Here is an 18528-nt window from a genome sequence, read left to right as displayed (position 1 = left end):
ATACATACACAACACACACACATATATATATACATGCTTCAATATATATATATCTATATATATATATTCCTTATCATACTATTCATTTTACTTGTTAATTTAATTAATTAATTTTATTATTATTATATTTTTTTTAAATTAAATTTTATTATTATTATTTTTTTTCCCGGTTACTACAATCAAGCTATATATCATAACTCTGATACCCTATATATAAATATCTATCATGATCACAGCCCAGAGTGGTTGCCGTGGCAATCTGTGCATTCCATGTATATTACCTATGCAATGGAAAAACATAAATATCCAAACCATATCCCAAAATACACAATACCAGAGTACTACTGATCCACCTATAAATATATACACATATGTACATCATTTCCCAAAAATCCCAAAATACTAAGGGCTCTACTACTCAGCTCGAGACTCACCCCAAAACTATGCCGACTCAACTGCCCCCTTTATCTCTGAGCCAGCCCTGTACGTCTCTCTAGGTTACCTAAAATGTTCATAATATTGGGATAAGAAACCTCTAGTAAGGAGAAACGTGTTATTACCACTGTGTGGCATATGAGTTTGTACACAAAACATTATCTTCAATTAAACTATATATAAGAAATCATGCAAGAGTGTCTATATAATAACTCACACCTATGTCATTTAAAATACATAATTTCTGAGTTATCTATTGAATCACACTTCTAACTATAATAGGTAATCTCTGTTTTTTTTGTATACTATATATGTACATAATTCTGAAAACTTCTCTGAATGGTTGTATGTCATGATATAACTCCTCATGACAGGGTTGTGTGGCCCGTAGGCGGGACTAAACACTGGTTGGTTTACCAGTGCTAGCCTAACTGTATTTATCTGTGTCTATAGCACGAAAGGCCAGCTCCACCTGGTCTGGACGCCAGGGAGCCCTCTACTCTACCTGTGGCACAATCGGCAATATCATACTCTATCTGAGACATATGGTTGCACTGTTTATATTGTATAGCTATGGTACCGTACTCTATAAAATGCTCTATTTCATCAGGTTCTGATACTATATAATATCTATCTGTTTTACCATGATTCCGTATCAACTGTGTTTACCATGATGCTATAATTCTCTGTATTAACCATGATGCTATAATATATTTATATATCTATATCAACTGTATTTCTATATGTCATGGTTCTATGCTCTATATATCATGGTTCTGTAAAACTCTGTATAATCATGGTTTTGTAAAATTTTGTATAATCATGGTTCTATAAAATTTTGTATAATCACGGTTCTGTAAAACACTATATATACATGTTTCGGTAAAATACTGTATTTCCATGATCTTGTAATCTAAATTTCATGGTACCGTATAAATTGTACATCATAACTCTATATAAACGTATAAACTATAATTCTGTGAAATACTGTATAGCCATAGTTCTGTAAATAAAACTGTATAATTTGTGTGGCGTAACTCTGTAAAAACTATATAATCATAATTCTGTAATCTGTATAAAATTTTTATAATATTCCAGTACTACTCATGCCACACAGTTAAATAAAACTCATTAATTATAATCTGTAATACTGTTTAATTTTCATGCTCTGATATGTTCAAAATCATACTCTGTAACTCATAATCAAATACTATGTTTTACTGATAAAATTTCTAACATATTTCCCTTACCTGACTCTTGTGAAGCCTACTAAATTTTAAATCTACAACCCTGCGGTGTTCGAAGTTCAAATCCCTGAAATTATATTTTTCCCCAAGCTTACATATCTCTTTATCCATAAAATTCTAAAATACTAATTATTTATCAACATTACCTGAATTCCTGAGGGAACACCTGCTGGGATCCTCAACCCATGCTTGAGGTGTTTGGATACCCAAACCCTGAAATCACAACACTCTAGTTTAATCAACTCAAATACCAGTATATTTCCAATCTTATACAAAATTTGAGTTCAGGAAAGCCTGATAACTATAAAATTCCTAAAATAATCTATTTACCTTGATTTTGGGATGGTACCTAAACTTTTCAAATCAAAATTCTACTCTAATTAAGTTGTAGAGAATCTCACTGGAATCATTGTGGTAACTTTTGATCATCGAGCCGGGGAAAAATAGGGCCGAAATCTTAGAGAGAAGGTGGGGGAACCGAAAATCTAGAGAGAGAGAGAGAGAGAGAGAGAGAGAGAGAGAGAGAGAGAGAGAACAAGAACTGAATTCTCGCCAAAAATATGATTTTCCCATATTTATAGGTGGCTGCCCACGTGGCTTCGTTGACGAGACACGTGGAGTCGTCGACAAATCGAAGAAGAGTTCGTCGACGAAGGCCATGAATTTGTCGACAAACCTGAATGTCCTATAATCTTTCTCTCAGTATTCCTTCATCAATGAGACACGTGTCCTCGTCGATAGGTCACAGAAGGCAGTTCGTCGACGAGCCCAGGGCACTCGTCGACGGCTTGTCAACAAGCCCAGGGCACTCGTCAACGGCTTGTCGACGAAGCCCTGTGAATTTCCTTTTTTAAAATTTCCTTCCTTCTTTAATTTCATAATTTAAATCTTCAGGGTCTCTACACAAGGTGGGTCCATGATGACTTTAAAGCACAAAATTGGCCCAAAACGGGCCCAAAATGCCTTGACATACGAACTAACATTAAAAACCTTCCCTTGTATATATATGCAGCTGATGAAGAAAGCCCAACAATAGTAGCCCAAGAATGAAGAATAATTTTTATTTTTCCTTTTTTAAAAATTGTACTTGTAAATGCTCATAGATGAATGAATGCAAAAACTTTGTACGAAAACCCTGATTAATGAAATCTCATTACAATGTAGTGAGGCCAAGAGAATCAAATGAGAGATCCGACTAGGGGAAGACCTTAGATGGCACCAAAAAAAATTGACTAAGAAGCATTAAAATTAAGGAACAAAAATCAAAACCTCCAAAGTTTTTCTATATAATGGTCGGACAAAATGAGGTGTCTACAAGGATCATACCACAAGTATGGGTTGATATTGGCTCAACACTTAACATATATCCATATTCAACATGAGTGAAATTGGGAATAGATAAGTCCTCACTAATAAAAAGTGATACAATATATAGTTAAGGCTTTTGATAAAAACCATGCAAGGAGTTGTGGGAGAGATTGATCTTGACTTTGAGATTGGTCCTCATATCTTCAAAATCAAATTCAAAGTCTTGGAAATTGTTACTGGTTAGGCCATGGATCCACATACTTGGGGTAGTGCCATCTTCATTGCACTAGAAGTTGAAGTTCATTTATGGTGATTATTTTATTATTGTGGAAGGAGACGAGAACATTAGGGCAATTCAACGAAAGCTAAGCCAAAGGATTCAACCTTTCATAATGAAAACCTGGATGTTGCAGAAATCAACATTGTAACTACTGAACAAATGTTGGATTGAATAAGAAGATGAAACAAAAAGAGAAACCTTGTATGAGTTTGGACTAGTATCTCAAATATTTGCCGCAATTTTCCTAAGGCATCACATTTTATGAAACATGGATTGGAGATTGTTCCAAGAGAAGATGTTAAGTTCAAGGAGTTCACCAAATTTTTCGAAAGCAAGTCATCATTTGATCTAGGGGCATCAGCTGGATGTTCTTATAGACAAGTGATTTGGTAAAAACTTACCTTTCTTTGGTTTGACTTGTAGCCAATAAACAAGGTTATCCATTCTAATTTCCCTTATATTTGTACCTTCACCATTCATTTGTACCATTCCCTAAACCCTAAAATAATTGTTGATTGCATTAAGAAAACCTTATCTAGTCAGAATGGAAGAAATAAGATATTAGAGACATGAAGAAACTCTTGAAAATGACTGAAGCATGAAAATCAAGCATATATTCCAAGAAAGAGATGACATTTAATTTGATATCTTATCAAATCAGAAGTGACGGATTTCAAAGGTGCATTCATTTGATCAAGCAAGAAAAATAGGGAGAGGTTGAAGACAAAAGACAACACCATTAGCAAAGAAGGATCTACACTACCAAGGGCCCTGTGTAGAGAACATAATTCTTTAGATGAGTCTGATGTAACAAAAGAGTCCAAGTCTTAGAGCTTTATTCTCAAAACAAATGTAATGACCTTTTGACAAGTAATAAAATTCAAGTTTTCACCTTAATATGCATTCAGTTTCAATTATAACTTCATTATTATCTATGAGAGATGATCTTGAAAACTAAAGAGGAAAAAGGGAAAAAAAAAAAATTGAGAAGATATGTTTATTTTACCATCCCAATAACATTTGAACTATGGATGGACTTAATCCCCGAAAATATGATATGTTGGTAATCTATTGAATCAAATGATGGGTTCAGTCCAAACAGTGACAAGGTTGAGGTTTTTCGAAGAAGATTTTATGCTTTTGAATTAGTAACTTATTTATAATATAAGTAAACAAAAATATAACACGGTGTGTGTATATATATATATATATATATATATATATATATATGTTTCTATAATTTTGAATAATATCAAATAAATTTAATTTTATGATTTTAGTGGAGAAAAATTGAATTGTATTGCATATATTCTATTGAATTTAAAAAAAAAAATTCAATCATTTATGCTAATTTTATTGTGTATAATGTATGTAAACAAAAATGTAAAAAGGTATATATATTTCTATTTTTTGAATAATATAGTCATAACTCAAGTTTCTATTAAATCTAGTTGTTTGGTTTCTTAATTAATTAATTGAATCCATCCTTTTGTCCTCTCTCATAATATTTAAAGCACAAAAGATACTGATGAGATTTGACAAAAAGACATAATCATTTCTTAAAATTTTAAAAATCTTAAAAAGGTTATCTTAAATTTCAAAAAACTCTTACAAGTCATTTTTAGGACATTTACATCTCTAGAAACTCGTCTTTTTATAAAATATAAGAGATTAGTATTTTTTTGAGAAATCTTAGGGGATGTTTATGAAAGTCTTAAAACTTTATAAAAAATTCCCGAGTTTTTTGAAATCGAGATGTTATTGTCTTTTTATTAAATTTTAGGGAGATTATTGTCTTTTACCGAATTATAAATAAATAAATAAATAAAAATGAGTCTTAATTGCCCGAACAATTGGGCCCATGCAGAAGCCCATGACGGGACTAAGCCGGGAGTTGCGTGCGTAACGCTCATCTGCCGGCTGCGTAGGGGTCGGAAGTCGTAACGTGTAATAGCCAAGCGCACACGTGGTGTTCTCTGACGCCATTAATTGGGCCGGGAGCGGGGCCCAGCCCACACGAGAGGTATGTTAGGCGGGGTGGGCCCAACACGCGATATTTTGGGAAGCAGAGGAACAGGGTTGGGCGTGTGTGATAAGGTACGTTAAGTTTGCCAGTTGGTGGTGATGCCACGTCTATGCTCCCTGACCCACACAATGCGTCGTGCATGCACGGCTCCAGTCATGCGGGTCTATACACCTTAATGTTTTTTACTTTTTTTAATAACCTGAAACTACTTTAGACACTATGATGCAACACTAAGTCCGAGAGAGTGAAAGTCACCTACCTATTGACACACTTCTGATAATTTATCGATATAATACCTTAAGGGAGAATCGAATCCGTTATCTTAAGATCATCAAAGTCACAAGTCACCCTTACTATTTAAACTGGCCAACTGAGCATCCATATATGTGAATGTTAATATTGAAAAAACACAAATACATACATATGTACTTGTATAGACTATATATACATACACAAATATACTTATATTGAAGCTAAAAATATATAATAAAATTTAAGAATGATAATGAAAATTTATATAATATATATATATTTCAAATTTTAAGATAAAAAATTAGTTTGTTACATTATTTATACTAGTCAAAGTACATGGAATGCATACTCTTAATTGATTTTGAGTGAGAATTGATTAAATAATTTATACATAAAATAAATGTAAAAAAAAGTTTATTGTGTGCTATTGCAACGTAATTAAATGAAAAAAAAATTTGATCTTCCTAGTGAAACGATACAAACCTTTTATAAAGTTTCAAAAACCTTAACTTTGATCTATGTTTGGTAAAAAAAATATATACATTGAACTCCAAAAGATTTTGAAAAAATAACTTAAGATCCTTATTTGGTATTTAATTTTGGAGGGCATTTGTTAGGCATAAAGAGGGATATATTAGCATGTCATAAATCAAATGTCTTTAGTGGGTTCATAAGTTTTTTAAAATATAGATCACCTGTTAGGTTCGTTTGGATAAAGGATTTTGATATGCAAAGAAAAGGAAAATGAGAAGGGAACTCGTTTTTTTATTGTATTTTTCTATTTGTATCAACTACTACTAAAAATGAAAGTTTTTTCAAATATAATTAAAAATTAAAGAAAATTAAACATGACTGATGTACACAACTAAATTTTTATTCATTGATTTGATATATTTTTTATTTTCTTTTTCATTTCCCTTCATAACCAAATATGAGAAATTCAATTTTTTCTAAGGACCAATTTGGATAAAAAACTTGCTTGAGAAAAAGAAAGAAAAGAAAAATAAGAAAGAAATTCATTTTCCAATATATTTTTTCTCCATTTCAAATACCATTAAAAATGAAAAGTTGTTATAATATAATTAAAAATTAAGAAAAATGAAATTTCAAAGATGTGTAAAATTAAAATTTTGTTGATTAATTTGTTATATATATATATATATATATATATATATATAAATGAAAAGTTGTTCTAATATAATTAAAAATTAAGAAGAAAAGTTGTTCTAATATAATTAAAAATTAAGAAAAATGAAATTTCAAAGATGTGTAAAATTAAAATTTTGTTGATTAATTTGTTATATATATATATATATATATATTATTTTTCTTCTCATTTTTCTTGATAACTAAATATGATAAAGTGGAAACCTTCATTTTCCTTTCTCTAATATTTTTCAAATTTCAAATAGGCGGTAAGGTAAGTCAATGTATTTTATTCTTGAAAACTTAAGTATAGTTAAATTGAGTTCCTCCTCTATTCTATTACCTACTCATCAAAATTTATGATGATATAGATTAGGCCTTCATAATTTATTTTTTATCATATAATAAACTAATTTAACCAAAAATTAATATAAATATTCTCAATTAATATAAGCGGCACCATATATGTTGCTCGATCTCGATTCATAGAGTAAATAAAAAGTAAATGCTATAGAAATTACACTAAACTGAAACGGAGTCACAATTAGCTCTATTTTCGAGCAAAAACTTTCTGATAGTTTATTTTAAGAGAAGAGTTTAAAAATTGAAAATTTAAGTATAGTAAGTAGATTAAACACATTATTTTTCAAAATTTAAAGACATTCCCAAAAAATAAACTTCATCTTATTATTAGTATTATTATTATTATAAACTTCAACTTAAGTTTTTATTATTATTATTATTATTATTATTTTATAAACTTCAGATTTTGTCACTATTTTAAAAACAAAATACTTTGTATTGCTCAATTTTACATGCTCTGATTTATTTATTTATTACTTTTTTGGGGTGAAATTGGCTTTAAGAAACAGGCCTAGGAGGCCCAGTAGAGTGAATGGGCTGTTGAAAAGCGACACGTCATTATGGGCTATAGAAACCCATAGTTAGTAAAATGGGCTCATGCCCTAAGAGATGGGCTTAGGGATATGTGATGCTGGCATTTGAGAAGCAGGATAACAATTTTTTTTGTTTTTTTAAATGTTCAATTAAAGGCCGGCCGGTTGGATTGGACTATATAGAGGAAATAGCCCATCTCTTATTCATATTCATTTTCATTCTCTTAGAGGATAAAATCGTGATTTCCTTTTACAAGGTCTTAATATTGACCTTTTTTATTAAAAAATGGCATTATATTCTAAACTTGAGCACGATGAAATATGAGAGCAGGTGTCACGGACTGCATATTTCACATCTTTGTGAATGGACCATGTGGCGCTAGTTAAAGCCCCCTTGTTTAACTAGTTAGCTTAACGTTTCCTTCAATTCACCAATAAAACACTTTCATTGTCATTCAAATAAATTATAAACGGACACAATAAGCAACTTATGAAAGTAATGACACTTAAACAGTAAATATTGAAGTAATGCAATTCATTATTGTTAAAATTGGAGAATTTTTTCTATTGATTCTTGAATATTATAGGGGTATATATATACATGAGCGAATTGAAAAATGGGAAAGTGTATTTTTTTAAGATGGAAAGTATATATTTCTCTAAGACTCCCTATTAAGTTGGAACATGAAGATCCGTAATGTCCAACTTGTGTGATAAGTCTTGAAAATGTTCACAACCTAAAGTTTTGGTGAAGATATTAGTAAGCTGACTATGGAAAGGAATATGCTTAGTGAAGAAGAGGTTAGCCTGAACTTTCCACGAACAATATGACAATCGATTTCTATATGTTTTGTACGTTTATGGAAAACTGGATTCTGGACAATGTGAAGAGCCGCTTGGTTGTCACAATATAAGAGCATAGGCTCGGAATGCGGTACTTCAAGATCATTTAAAAGAGTTTTGAGCCATATAAGTTCACAAGTAGTGGAAGCAAGTGCCTGGTACTCAACTTCGGCGAAGGAGTGAGACACTGTAGTTTGTTTCTTAGTGCGCCAGGAAATCGGATTAGTGCTCAACTGAATGAAAAACCCAGTGGTGGGGCGGCGAGTGAGGGAACAATTAGCCTAATTTGAATCAGAATAGACTGAGACTTGAAGAGTATTGTTACTAGGAAAAAATAAGTCTTATCCTGAAGAAGTCTTAATGTATTGAAGAACACATACAGCAGCATCATAATGTGGTCGTCTAGGCTGGTGCATAAATTGACTGAGAATGTTGACTGAAAATACAATGTCGGGACGAGTGATGGTGAGATATATCAAAAGTCCAACAAGTTGCCAAAATGAGCTTGGATAGGAGAGAAGATTACCATAAGAATTATTAAGCTTGAAATTTTGTTCCATGGGAAAGTGGGCAGGACGAGCACCAAGATGACCGCTATTAGTGAGGATGTCAAGAGCATATTTTCGTTGATTAAGAAATATGTCAATGGGAGAGCGAACAACTTCAAGGCCAAGGAAATATTTCAATTTTCCAAGATCCTTTAGTTTGGATTTCTGAGCAAGCCTGACTTTGAAAGTGCTAATATCAGAGAGATCATTGTCTACCATGAGAATGTCATCAACATAAACAAGGATGAGAGCAAAAGACTGACCCTGAGAACAGGTGAAAAGAGAATGATCGGCTTAAGATTGGGTGAAACCTGCTGCAAGTAAAACAGAAGGTAATTTAGTGAACCAATTGCAAGAGGCTTGCTTAAGACCATAAAGGGATTTCTAGAGACAACAAACCCGAGTCTCCCTTTGTTTGCAATAACCCAGTGGAGGGATCATATTAACCTCCTCATCGAGGTCACCATGGAGAAAAGTGTCGTTGACATCCAATTGAAGGAGATGCCAATTCTGAGCTCCAGCCATTGTAAGAACACATCTAACAATAACAAGTTTAGCAACAGGAGCAAAAGTGTCATGATAATCCAAACCTTCTACCTGAGTATAGCCCTTAGCCACCAAGTGAGCTTTGTGTCACTCTATGGATCCATCGGCTCGAAGTTTCATTTTGAACACTCATTTACAGCCAATTGATTTTTTGTCAGGTGGAAGATGTTGAAGAACCCATGTATTATTGGTTTCTAAGGCTTGGATTTCAAAAGCCATGGCATCACGCCAATGGGAATGTAGCACAAGCTGAGAATATGAGGTGGGTTTGGGATATTGGGACATAACAAAAAGAAAATCCAAATGTTCATTAGAGGAACGATAATAAGATAAAAAAGATGAGAGATAATCAACCATACCTGAGGGATATCTTGAAACCTATGAAGTCGTGGAGGATTGTAGTAAAGTAGGGCAGATGTAATCAGCCAAGTAAGAGGGATGTGTGATAGCTCGTTTGGGCCGTGAAGAGGTGGGTGGATGGGATGGTGGGGAAGGGGGTGAGGGTGAGGGTGGCGGTGAGGAGGCCAAGGGAGAAGAAGGGAGAGATGTGAGGCTAGGGTTAGGTGTGGTTGATGAAGTAGGTAAAGTGTAGGAATGATGTATATCAGGAATGGAAAGGAGAAGGATTGGAGGAGATGTTGGAGTTGGAGATATGAGATGAAAGGGAAAAACATTTTCTTCAAAAGTGACATCACGGGAGATGAAAATTTTTTTGTTTTCAAGATTGTAGACATGATAACCCTTATGCTAAGCAGGATAACCTAAGAAAACATATCAAAGAGCATGGGGAGAGAATTTATCACGGAGTTGGCGAGCAATTTGGGCATAGCAGAAGCACCCAAACACTCGCAAGTGTGTATATGATGGTGGTTTCTGAAAAAGGAGTTCATGAGGGGACTTATGATTGAGGTTGGGTGAAGGGGTGTGATTAATTAAATAAGTGGTTGTGAGAATGCATTCGCCCCAAAAAGAGAAGGGAATATTAGCTTGAAAACATAAGCACCAAGCCACATTAAGAAGATGGTGATGTTTACGCTCGGCAACGCCATTTTGTTGAGGTGTATCCACACATGTGCGCTCATGAAAAATGCCTTGATCATGGAAAAAAGGTTTGATGTGGAGTGAATAAAAATTAGTTACCATTATCAGTGCGCACGTGCTTAACAGTGTAATTGAAATGATTTTTAACCACGGCGCAAAAATTCAAAAGGCAAAAGAAAGTATCAGATTTTATGTGCATAAGATAGACTCATGTAGCATGCAAGTAGTCATCCACGATTGTTAAAAAATAATGTGTACCAAAAATTGAAGTTGTAGGATAACCACCCCATATATCACAATAAATCTGATTAAAACAAAATATGTTCTTATTTGTATTTGAAGAAAAAGGTAAACGAGTGTGCTTTACTTTAACGCAAATATTACAAGGAAAATAAGAAGAAGAAATATTTAATATTTTCGGAATACATGAAATAAAAGGGTGTCTAAGACGTTGATGTCAAAGAGTAGTGTCAGAAACACGTTGAGAGTGGAAAACTGAGGTGGAGGGAGGTTTAAAGTGGTAAAGCTATCCCATACTTCACATGTTCTAATCAGTCTCTTTGTTGATAGGTCTTGAAAGACACAAAAGGTGGGAAAAAAATATAGTAACACAACTAAGATCCTTGGTAAATTTGCTGATGGATAATAAATTAAATTTAAATGAAGGCACATAAAGAACATTAAAAAGAGAGAAAGTAGGAGAAAACCGCATAGTTTTGGTATGAGTTACAGAAACAATGTCACCATTTGGAAATTTAATGGGGCATGGCTGATTGAGAAACTGAATATTATCAAGAGAAGACAAATTGGAAGTCATGTGATCGGAGGCACCTAAATCAACAATCCATTCAATGTTAGAAAAAGAAGCATAATTACAAGAGGCAAGATTATCGGCGATAAAAGATCCAGTTGACGGTATTGTTCGCTAGTGAGACCAGGGAAAACAATCTTAGAAGAGGTTGGAGAATCGGTGACAGTATTTGCAACCATTGAAGAATCAAATGCTTTTATAACATCATATCAGTTTAGATGAATCAAACAGCTGAATCGAGTTAGATCCAATCTCTTCGACGGCAAAAAAAAAAAATATTCAAGTTGATAGCCTCGCCGTAAGAACTGAAAGGCAACTGCAAGGATTATTTAATCAGAGAAGTTGAAGGTGCCGACGGAGTGCTGTGTGGGAGCCTTTTCAAGTGGAGACGCGCTTTGTAGCCGATGCTTGTGAAGGATATCAAGGCTTCGGCGTTAAGATATTGTATTGTATTCTGTGAATTTTGGGATATTGGGAGAAGATAGTCAGAGCTATTGACGGGATGTTGCTACTACTGCTCTTGCTAGAGAAGACGACTGCAAACGGAGGAACGTTGGAGATGATCTGCAAGAGAAAGAACAACAGTATATAACTCATCCTCAAAACCTAGGTGTTAAGGAGAGAGAGTTAAGAGAATCTTAAACTGACCTTAGAACTGCTCACAGAGACGATGTGAAACTGGACGAACATTAATACTCCCCCTCAAACCTATGGGGGAAATAAGGCGACGAGAGCCCATGGGGGGAAATGAGGTGAGGAGAAGTCCAACCCATGGAGGAGTTAAGTAGCAAGGAGAAGTCTAATCCACGAAGGAGTCAAACAGCCTAAAGCCCAACTCTGATACCATGTTAAAATTGGAGATTTTTTTTTTATTGATTCTTGAATATTATAGGGGTAGATATATACATGAGAGAATTGAAAAATGGGAGAGTGTATTTTTCTAAGATGGAAAATATATATATATATATATATATATATTTCTCTAATAATTATTAACACTTCCGTTAACAATGTGTGTCTAACAAGAGAAGCAACTAGGTTAAACATGTTGACAATAGCTAGTGAGTTTTATAAGTTGATGAACACTCACACTCCACTAAAGAGTTTTCTATATTATTCTCACTCTGCCACTAGGAAACATCAATATAACTAAGGAGTCATACTCCCCTTTTTAGCCCATGGAAAATTTATCTCTAAAAAATAACCTTACACTAGCATTCACATGATGAAAATACATTTCAAATACACGAGACAAGTGGTCACAAACAAACATAATGCTCTGAACAAAAATATTCTAATACGTATGTATGCAATGTAAAATAAAAAATATCCTAATATGTATTGTAAAATATTAGTATGTGTGTGTGTATAATAAATTTGTTTATTTATAAATATAGCACTTTCTCATTATATTTCAAAATTTTAAGATTTTTGAGAATTTGTACTAGTGTTATGTAAAATCAAAACAATCCATAGTGCACGCCAATGCTGGACCGCACCATATTGGCAGCATGAGTTTTGGTTTCAAAATATTTCCATTCTTGATGATGTATATAGAAGTGTATTCGAATCAAGTCGACATATTCAAATACTTGAACTTGACTCAATTAAAAAATATTAAACTTGAAACTCGACTCGAACTCGATTGATTTTATAATTATTATATTTTAAATCGACTCGACTGCAAGTTCATAAAACTCGAGCTCAATTTGATTATAAGTTAATATTAAACATACATACATATATATATATATATATATATATAATGTACATATAATATTAAATATATTTATAAAATATATATATTATATGACATATATAGTATAAAAATAATAAAATAAAACATTTGATTAGCCTTAAAACTCAATTCAAATACTATTACTAAATTTGAATTCAACTTGTTAAAATATTTGAGCAACTCGAGCTCAATGGGAATCAACTCGAGGCAAGCTAGGAGACGAGTCGAATATTCTTGACTCACTTACACTTCTACATGTATATGTGATGTTTATTTTTTAAATAAAATTTAAAAGAGAATTAAAAAGAAAAAGTGAATTACACATGCCCCCACGGGCATGGCGCAGTGAAAAAGTATCAGCACGTAAGAAGAAGCATCAGGAGTTCAATTCCAAGTAGATACACTTACGGAACCAGCGGTACCTGTGGATGGTAAGAATTTACTTTGTGAGCCAATGGGAACTGTGAATGGTGAGAGTTCGCTCTGTGAGCCAGCGAGGATCGTGGATGGTGAAAGTTTTCTGTAAGCCGTAGATGGTAATGGAGATGTGTCCCAAGGGTCGAGTTGGCCGAATGTCCAACTGATGTAGGGAAGCCGTATCCGCATTCTGGACTTACTTGATCACCGAAACCTGGAGGAAGGATGCTGATCCGTAGGTTTGGTGCTGCATCAGGAGATCCGAAAGATTTGTTAGTGGTTAGAGTTCTTATGTAATAAAAAAATATAAAAAAAAAGTCACTAAACATGATCATGTAATAAAGTGTCGAGCTTCATGTATAAAAATTTATGTGGTGGTTAACTTAAGGGGGCCGGGAAAAAAAAACAATAACTCAGGGAACAACCTTTCATATCAGAAGTACGGATGTTAGGGATTGACTCATAGCATTGGAAACCAAAATGAAAATGGGCTCCTTCAAAAATTTGGGGAATCAATTAGGAAGTGGTGTGGGTGGAATTGGCAACATCTATGGTTGCTCTATCATCCATCCAAATGAGCAGGAAACATGTGTTGTTAATGCTATAAAATTTTCCAAAATTAAAAGAAAAAGAACAACAACAAAAAATTAAAAATTTTTTGGGTTGGATAATCACCCACTAAAAGAGCATGCATAATAACACAAATGGATAAGAATGGCATAGACAATTTTGAATATTAATATATATATTTTGAAAGAATCGGAAACCACCCACATAACGGTTCCGCCCAAAATTTATTAATAACTCTTACTTATGGTAGAGAAATATTGTGAAAACAAAATAACACTTGGGACTTTCATAATAACCAATAAAACACCCTATGCATCAAACCAAACAAAAGAAGAAAACACATTTATACCAAAATCAAAAGAAAACCAACTAGACATACCTCATATAAGCTGTACCCATCTTATCCAAACTATATAAATTTTTCACAATTTTAGGAAGTTGACTATTAATTGTAAATAAACTATTCCTCTCCATATCACCTTTTCGAACCAAAGCATCTGCCGCTTAATATATATATATATATATATATATATATATATATATATATATATATATATAAAGATTTTTTTTTAAAAGCATACTGAGAATTGAATATTTTGCAAATGAATAAAAGTGTTGGAATTAATCAATTGGATGGGAATTGAGATTTTTATTAAATGTCCACCTTATTTATAGATGTTCAATTAAAATCATAATCATTTATTCATTTGGTTTCCATTTTAAATAATTTATATTAAACAATGTTAGCTGAGTGCTTGGTAATTTTAATGCTAATGGCATGTTTATCTTGGCACATATATCTAGTATTTAGTTACAAGGGAATTAACTAGCAAAACTTGAGTATGGATCTCTTCTGGGTTGTTTATCAATTGGGTAAAACCCTAAATTCCCATCAACCCTATCTAATCGATTTGATGAAAAGTTAGTATTGAACCGTGGTGAATACAATTTGGTTCAACTTAGTTGGCTGGGTACGGTTAGTAGTTTATCTTGATTTTTATTTTGTCTTGATTTTTTAGAGAATAAAATGTTGCAAAATATTTGTTGCTTTGAAAATGTACTCGGGTCATTCAAGTTTAATATATGTTGAGTTACCCATTAAACAACATTAATAATTATGTGATAACAAGTACTTTGTATTTAGTAATAGATAGAATAAAGAAAATCTTTGAACCAATTAAACAAATATAATGTGTAACATGAATATTATTGAATGCATTAAATATTAAATGAAAAAGGTATTAACAAAATAAGAAGTGAATTTTTTTTTTTGAAGTGCAGTGGATCTCTTATGTGACACACTCTAGGTCTCCTAGTATTTCTTATTTTTATCATTAAGTGTGAATTGGTCAGGTCGGATGGCTTACACATTAAACTTGTAAGCCGACCCGTGTATTTGATTAATTACTAAAGAAATCCAATCCAACAACCAATTGAATTAAACACTAGAAGAAATTATTCTTTTGGAGTCGTTTGGTTTTAATTGGTCGGATGACTGAATTAGATGGTTATTTGAACAACTTTAGATCCCGTTTACATGATTATCTTAGCTAGATAATATGAAATTGATATAAAGTAACTAGCCTAGATGAATTTGTTAGACTCTAAGGTTGCGTTCATTTTGGTAGCTTGGCTATACTAAGTTAGGCAAAACATCCTGTTGTAATGTCCTAGAGGGTCAACCTCCAAAAGGGAGGTCAAATCTCCTAATTGCCTCAATCGAATGGCAAATTCAAAATCAAATGAACCTTATGTAATATATAGAGCTAAGAAATGGATCGAACGTAGTCCAATAGATTCGCCACTAACCTATTTTTACTTTAGGTGAGATTAGAGCACCTATTTAATATACCATCAATTCATTGGTCTCTAAGCTATAACTAGGTTCAAGAAAACTGATAGTCAATTGTTTGTTACCGGGTTGGATTCAAGAGTACAATTATGCAAAGGGAAGGAACTAGCCCCTTTACACTTATTAAGATTCAAATTCTTCCATTGAATTACTTAGCTATTAGATATTGGATAGCCCTATGAAAGACATAAGCTACTCTCACCTCAAAATCCTCGAAAGCATGCGAAAACATAATCCCCAACTATCCCCTATGAGGATTAGTTGCTTATTGAATTTTAACTAGATGTAAGGTTTGATTTACTTGACCTTTAGATATTGGGAGGTATTGTGAAGGAACCAACACCACCCCCCCACCCCTGCGCCCAACCTCCAATTTCTTAAGGGTATGCAAAAACAAAACATTTGAGTTTAGAGGAAGGTTCATTATGGATGTGATTTATTTATATTACAATAACACACCAACACAAACTAGGGTAAAAATGGCATATAGACAAATAAGTTAATCATCATTCATAACATAAACAAACAAAACATACAAGTAGAAACGCATATGCAAAATATACATAAAAGGGTATGTATATCTAAATAGAACCACCATTGACCAAGTCCAAGATCATTCTATTAGATTCCTCACCCCTAAAGAGATGATTGGGCATCACACAACCTCATTTCATCATATTCATCTTTATAGGGGTGGCACATGCAAACACAAGCACATAAGCTAGCACATGCATGCAAAAGATAAACAATCATGCAATTCAAAATTAAGTGACACTCACATTCAATAGCCATCCACAATTCAGTGCACACAAAAAATGCTTTAAAACATGCAAAAGAGGTCCTAGAATTTTTCCTAAATTTTCTCTATTTTTTAGAATTTTTTTGCATTTTAAATAGATTTTCACCATTTTCTCAATTATTTTTTGTGATTTTTTTTTGTTTTTGATTTTCTTCTTTTTGTATATTTGACATAGAAACTCTCCAAAATGCTTCCTGAATTTTCCATAATTTTTTTATGATTTTATTTTGCAATATTTACCATTTTATGAATTTTATTAAATCTTTAATGGTTCATTGTAAATTTAAAATTATTTGTAGAAAATAAAAAAATAAATAAGAAAATAAAATTAAAAAACTAGTTTAACCTTTCAAATTGGGATAAATTGATCCAGTTGAATTGGTTAAAAGTCAACGTGGGTTGACTTGGGTCAAATTGGGTCAACCTAGTTAACTTTCTAGGGGAGGGTTAGAGAATGCCATGTGTCATAGGGTGATCATAGGAAATCATAAGAGGGCATCATGTGCCGCCCCCTAATTGGCGCACCTCTATTTTTTTGGATTGTTGATGTGATAGCAATCTAGTCGTCTATAGAAAACACAAAATGGACGGTTAAGAGAGTGTCACATGTCACCATGAGGTTATGACACCCACTATCAATTTTTATTTTTTTTTTTGGAAAAAGCAAGGAAACTGACACATGGTAGCTAACAACACCATGGCATTAGCCACAAAGTCAACTATACGCCACATGGCGCACTATGATTGGCTGTAATCTAAATACATGGATTGCTAATTTGACAATGATCTGGCAATTTAGAGAAAACACAAATTTGATGGCTAAAATTGTGCCACGTGTCACTAGGAGGTGGTGACATGTGGACCACCATGGACAACTAAGAATAAACTTTCTTTTGGTCTTTATTTTAAGAAAAATCGGGATGTAACACGTGATAAGGTGATGTCAAGCTGACGCCACCCCAAGTGGGGTCCAATTTGCCTAACAATGCCACGTGTCACCTACCCGGGGTGACACGTAACCCACTAACTCTTTTCTTTTGGGGCGGGACATGGCTAGGAGCCACCATATGTCTAGGTGATGTCATGTCTCGCCCAGGAGCCACAATATATCTGGGTAATGCCATTATGATGTCACCCAAAAGGAGGGAAGCGCCCATATGCTACCATGTATCACTCGTGGTGGAAGATGTGTGGCACTGTATGATTTTTTTTTTAGGAGGAACTAGTTACTTCTTTATTATTATTATTATTATTATTATTATTATTATTATTATTATTATTATTATTATTATTATTATTATTATTCTTTTCCTATTTTTTTTCTTTCCTTACTTTTCTCTTTCTATTCTCTTTTCTCTTCTCTTCTCTCTCTCTCTCCCTCTCTCTCTCTCTCTCTCTCTCTCTCTCTCTCTCTCTCTCTCTCTCTCTCCATATCTATTTGGTAGAGAACCGTAAAGGTTCTCTCCACTCTCTCTAGCAGTGCCACCATTGCCATCGCCTCTCTGACGAGCCATCGCCACTATTGCTACCATTGGCGGACCTACCTCTCTCTCTCTCTCTCTCTCTCGGGTTTGTCTTCCTTTTCTCTCTCTTTTTTTTTTTCATTTTCCCTCTCTTCTTTTATAAATCATTTTTCTCTTCCTTAGGTTTTCTCGCATGCAAGGGAGAACTATAGTGCTCTGGCGAGGGGAGATCTACTCTGACCAAGAAAAACTCCTCCTTCCCCCTCTCTGTTTAATTTTCTTTTCTTGCTAAAAAGACACCCTGAACCTC

This window comes from Malania oleifera, chromosome 3, assembly GCF_029873635.1.
Source record: "Malania oleifera isolate guangnan ecotype guangnan chromosome 3, ASM2987363v1, whole genome shotgun sequence".
NCBI lineage: Eukaryota > Viridiplantae > Streptophyta > Magnoliopsida > Santalales > Ximeniaceae > Malania > Malania oleifera.
The sequence above is the reverse complement of the archived record's forward strand: the minus strand, read 5'-3'. Positions refer to the sequence as shown.